Below are 6,087 nucleotides of genomic sequence, written 5' to 3'. Positions count from 1 at the left end.
TGATTTGGGATGGTTTCATCCAATTTTATTTATTTGTACTCAGATTTACCCTAATGTATGTTCTTCCTTTTTATATGCCAATAAAGGCTTGTGTTGTGTTGTGTTATGTTGTTGTAGGGTCTTTTCATGCATGTTTCTGATACTATGCATATTAATAAAGTGCCACACCAAAGGAATCTTTGTGGAATCATATGTACAATCGTGCGAAGATTGCTTTTTAAAAGTGCATCAATATGCATATGCCCTTCATTAATACATAGAAATGGGAAAGAGAGCCAGTGCGGTGTGGTGGTTGAGTGTCGGATTACTGTTGGGGAGATCCAGGTTCAAATACCCATTTGCCATGAAGCTCGCCTTCAGTCAGTCACACTAACTCACTCTCTTCCCATTTGATCCTCACAACAACCATGCAAGGTAGACTAGGCTGAAAGCAAGTGACACACAGCTTTCTACAACATTTAAGAACTAAACAAGGGAGGATTCCCATCTTTCTGCCTCATGAGGTCTATGAAGGCAGCTAACAATTAAAACAGAGCACTATAAAAACAAATCAATAACCAATTAAAACTTAAACCAATTAATCCCAGTAATTCAGAAATAATTCTGAAGTCTAAAATACTGAGTCATTTGGCTTAAGAGAATTTTGGAAGCATCTCTAGAAACTAATTTAAAATCTGGCCAATGATTATAGTTGGTGCTGGTTCCCGAATGACTGGGTGTTTTACTGAACTTTTTATTATCAGTAGGATTAATTATTTAGAACATTTTTGATCATGCCCTTTTCCCAAGGAGTTCAGAGCAGCATACATGGTTCTCCCATACCTCACAATAACCTTGTAAAGTAGGTTAGGCTGAAATAGGGTTGTGATCCTGCCAGGGGCAGCGGGCAAGCGTCTCACCCACCCACCTAGGGTTGCCAGGCCCCTCTTCTCAGCCAGCGGGAGATTTTGGGGGCGGAGCCTGAAGAGGGCGGGATTTGGGGAGGGGAGGGACTTAAATGCCATAGAGTTCAATTGCCAAAGCAGCCATTTTTCTTCAGGTGAACTGATCTCTATCGGCTGACGATCAGTTGAATTAGCAGGAGATCTCCTGCTACCCTACACCCACCCCGCTCCAGCTCCAGGCCCTGCTAAGTCTCTTTGCCCCAGTGGGAGCTAAGGGTGGGGGCAGGGAGTGATGTCATGCAATAAAATGTGATGTCACTTCTGGTTTGTACCAGGAAAAGACATGACGACACTCTAGGAATTCGCACATCTATATGGCAAAAGTACCATAGAGATGAGTGAATTCCCAGAGCATCATACCACTACAAACCTGAAGTGATGCCACTTTCAACCCTTGGCTCAAAGAAAGTGTGTGGTCCAAGGTCACCCAGTAAGCTTAATGGCAGAGAGTGGGGATTTGAACCTGGGTCTCCCAGGTCCTAATCTAACACTTAGGCCCTAAACTAAGCAGGCTCTGGACAAGCTAGCTGGGACACTCACATAGAAATGTAAATTAATATACTGACCGCTGCTTCTGTAGAATTTTATTAGGCAAAACTACGCGTGCCCCTTCTATCCAAGTAGTTTTATGGAATATGGCATGAGACCATTATGTCTTTTTTTAAAGTTACTATATGGAATCCTGTAAGGGACATATTAATGAGGAACTCTTTATGCAGACAAAAATGGGAGGCAGTCTTGTGGATCCATTAGGAGGGAGAAGAAAGGCAACTCTCCCTTGCAAAAATATAAAAGCCAGCAGTAATTCAGATCTTTCTCCAGGACAGAGGTGGAATATAAATGTCCCTTGAAGGTAGAAATCAGAAAGAAAGAAAAACATGGCAGTCTTTGTTAGCAAAGCTGGAGATCCACAGAAGCCAAAATAGCTAGTGTCAAAGAGGACATTTTATCCCCAGGCAAATTTTTATCATTAAATGATAGGTCTTCTTCCTCCAGTTCTCAAGTTCCCCTCCTGGATGGTTCAATTTGATATTCTCCAGAACACATGGAAATTGCATTTCCCACAAAAATAAGATATATTGCAGATGAATGTATATTTCCTATCTCCAAACTCTGCGTTCTCTGATGGCTTAAATCTTATGTCTAATAGTCAAGTGTGGCCTAATCTGTGAATACATAAGTCTATGGATTGGGCCCACACTGACATAAAACAGATACTTCTGCAAACCTTGCAGAGCGAGGAAAGATCCTCGGCTGGCTAGATGTTGCTTGTGTGGATCCTCCTCCGATCGGCGGCTGCTGCAGAGTCCCGGCATGAACCCCGCATGATGCCCCCTAGTGGCTCTTCGAAGCAATGCGACCCGGCTGCTGCATTGCCCGGCTTTGATGTGTGATGTTGGTGATGCTATTTAATTCGCTTCCTTGGTGATGCCGTTTAATTCGTTTAATTTTTTGTGGGTTATTGGACGCTGCCTCGAGCTTTGTAAAGGCAAGGGAATGAATAAATAGTTCATAAAAGTGGTGCTTGGTTGAGATCAAACAACGTCACCTATGTGTGTGTGGGGAAAGAATCTTTTATTATTTTATATATCATTTGCTGGAACAAGAATCCATCAGCTGGTTTCCCAAAGTGATCCGTCAAACCTTTCCCTATTTTAGCCCCAGGGATACACTGCCTTTGAACAGGGAGGCTCCATTTAACCATTATGAAGTTGCCTTTTGACCTCAGCCAGTGGCTGCATGCTTGGGCAGTGAGTTTCAGAAATCAACTACATGTATGAAGAAATGCTTCTCTTTCTCTGTCCTGACTCTGCTACCCCTCAGCTTCATGGAATACCCACAGGTTTTAGTATTGTGAAAGAAAAATACCTGTCCACTTTCTCAGTAACATGCATAATTTAACGGTTAAGGGAAGACATGATAAAGGTTCGTAAAATTATGCATGGTATGGAGAGAGTGGACAGGGAGAAGTTTTTCTCCTTCTCTCATAATACTAGAACATTGGGTCATCTGCTGAAGCTGGAGGGTGAGAGATTCAGAACAGATAAAAGGAAGTATTTCTTCACACAACACATAGTTAAATTGCGGAACTCCCTGCCGCAGGCTGTGATGATGGCTGCCAACTTGGAAAGCTCTAAGAGAGGAGTGGACATGTTCAGGGAGGAGAGGGCTATGGCTACTAATAAAAAAGGATACTAGTCATGATTCACACCTATTCTCTCCAGGATCAGAGGAGCATGCCTATTATATTAGGTGCTGTGGAACACACAGGCAGGATAATGCTACTGCAGTTGTCTTGTTTGTGGATTTCCTGGAGGCCCCTGGTTGGCCACTGTGTGAACAGACTGCTGGACTTGATGGGCCTTGGTCTGATCCAGCATGGCTTTTACTATCTTCTTATGTTCTTAATGCTGTCAGTCTATCTGGACGTCACATTTTCATGAACACTGTGACAAGAACAGGTCCTTCTGGCTTGCCTGCGAGGACCTCAGAAGACAGCAGAGCTAAGAGCAGATTGCAGAGAAACCCAAGATTTACTTAGATTACATCTCCATCACGTGTTCCAAGGAGGTGGTGCGGGCAGAGATGTGGAAAGGGGATTTGAGGAATGTCTCAAACAAGGTCATTCTACAGCTGCTACAGTTTCTCTGCTCTCCATTTCAAGAGCAATTTGTTGAAAATTAGTAATGTTTTCTATGTAAAATATAGGGGCATAATAATTATATCAGTAAGAACATTTTTTGTCGAAGGCTTTCACGGTCAGAGTTCATTGGTTCTTGTAGGTTATCCGGGCTGTGTAACCGTGGTCTTGGAATTTTCTTTCCTGACGTTTCGCCAGCAACTGTGGCAGGCATCTTCAGAGTAGTAACACTGAAGGACAGTAACACTGAAGGAGACACTGTCCTTCAGTGTTACTACTCTGAAGATGCCTGCCACAGTTGCTGGCGAAACGTCAGGAAAGAAAATTCCAAGACCACGGTTACACAGCCCGGATAACCTACAAGAACCAAAGAACATTTTTATTATTCAGTGTTTCCCTTGATATTCCCTCGTGCCCACTGGTGTTTTGCTGGCTTAAAAAAGTGGGTAGAAGCACTAACATTACAGCATTAGAATGGCATAACAATATATCAACTAGCAATACTGAAAAAGCAGGGGAAAGCACTAGGGGGCAGAGTGGCAGGTGCCAGAGGATATTGAGGGGAAACATTGCTGATGTGGCTATGGAGGGTCGAAAATGTGCACCTCCCCATCCACAAGGTAATGTGGATGGGACAGCAATCTTTCTTGAAAAATCCCACCAAAGCAGTTTTGGAAAAGATCATCATAGAATGGGAAAAGATCTGGAAGGTAGATGATTGCACACTGATGTCGTGGAGATGCTCTGGGGGAAAGGTCCCGATTTGGGGAGGCTAGGAGGAACATGTGTGTGTGTGGAATCACCCTGTGGAAGCAAGCATTCTGCCGTGACACTCACAGAGTGACCATGGGCAAGTAATTTGTCTCAGCCTAATCTTCCTCACAGGGTTGTTGTAAGGACAAAGGAGAGGACTCAGAACTGTGAATGCTGCTCCAAACTCCTTGGGATTAAGAATAGATATGACTATTTTTTAAATGTATTTAATTGATTAAAATGGTATCCCTGGTTTTAATGGGCATCTTTTTTTTAATAGATACATTTTAAATAAAAAACAGCAGATAGCATGTTCTATCTTAGAAGAGGCATCCCTTTCTGTGTGAAAGGAGGCAAAATGACACCTAGGTGATCAAAAAACAAAGAAAATAGCTTTTATATCATTTTTGCAGATAGATCAATGATGGAAGATAAATAGAAAACAAACACCTTCCTTTGACCACCATGTTACACACCAATTTTTTTTCCGTTTTGTGCTACTGAAAAACTTTAAAACCTTAATATATGGCTTCAGGTCCTTAATCCTCTCTGGCTCTGGTTAATTCAGTAATGAAGAAGAAGAGTTGGTTTTTATAAGACAGCTTTCTCTACATAAGTCTGAGGATTGGGCCCATGTTGACATAAAACAGATACTTCTGAAAACTCAGGGGGACTCCCCAGGTTTGCAGAAAAATCTGCAAATGTTAAAAAATGCATTGGGAGTTTTAATAAGAAGAGATGGTTTTTATATGCCAACTTTCTCTACCAATTAAGGAAGAATCAGACCGGCTTAAAATCACTTTCCCTTCCCCTCAGCACAACAGACACCCTGTGAAGTAGGTGGGGCTGAGAGCAGTGACTAGCCCAAGGTCACCCATATGTAGGAGTGGGGAAACAAACCCAGTTCACCAGATCAGCCTCTGCCGCTCATGTGGAGAAGTGGGGGATCAAACCCGGTTCTCCAGATCAGGCTCCACTGCTCCAAACCACTACTACACCACACAGCCAGTTCCTGATAAAGGACTCACAAAAACCAGTGTCTGGGCTGCAGAAACTTCATGGGTCAATAATCAGTACAGGTTAAGCTACATGAATAGGCTGTCTTATACTGCCTCTTTGTTGATCTGCTGACTTTTGACACACTTTGGCTCTTCAACTGTAAAAGGCTGCTGACCCCTGTGGGTCCATCTTCCCTGCTCAAGGACTGACACAATGAATCATGAGAATTCAGAATTTACTGATGTACAGATTACTAGTGGCGACATATCATTTAACATTTCATTGCTGTAAGCTCGGTCCCTGCTGAGCAAAGGCGTGAAGGACACTTCAGGCATCCTTGAAAAGAAAAACACACCCAGGTCACCCTTGAGCCCACCCTGATCATATAACTGAACAAGCTGATAGCGTTACTCTGTTCTCTTACATCCAATGTTTCTTCCCCAAGAAGTCTTCAAATGGGTGCCATCCTCTGACAGCACGTGATGTCTAAGACAGAGGCACAAAAGTGGAAGGTGTAATTAGTGGCCAGAGATGTACCTACGCTGCGATAAAAAATTATCTGCGAGAAAAGCTGAACTTCTGTGATCTCCTTTGGCTACAGCAAGTCACACAGTGAGCCGTACAGTGTGGCAAGGCCTGGAAATTGCACATCTCAGAGACTGACAACCCCACTCAGCCCGGCCTCTGCCTTGAGGATTTCACCAAAATGCTGTCCAGACCACTTCAAGCCTATCTTGACAAGCTGAAGAG

The sequence above is a fragment of the Euleptes europaea genome, chromosome 3 (genome assembly GCF_029931775.1).
Source record: "Euleptes europaea isolate rEulEur1 chromosome 3, rEulEur1.hap1, whole genome shotgun sequence".
Lineage (NCBI taxonomy): Eukaryota > Metazoa > Chordata > Lepidosauria > Squamata > Sphaerodactylidae > Euleptes > Euleptes europaea.
The sequence above is the reverse complement of the archived record's forward strand: the minus strand, read 5'-3'. Positions refer to the sequence as shown.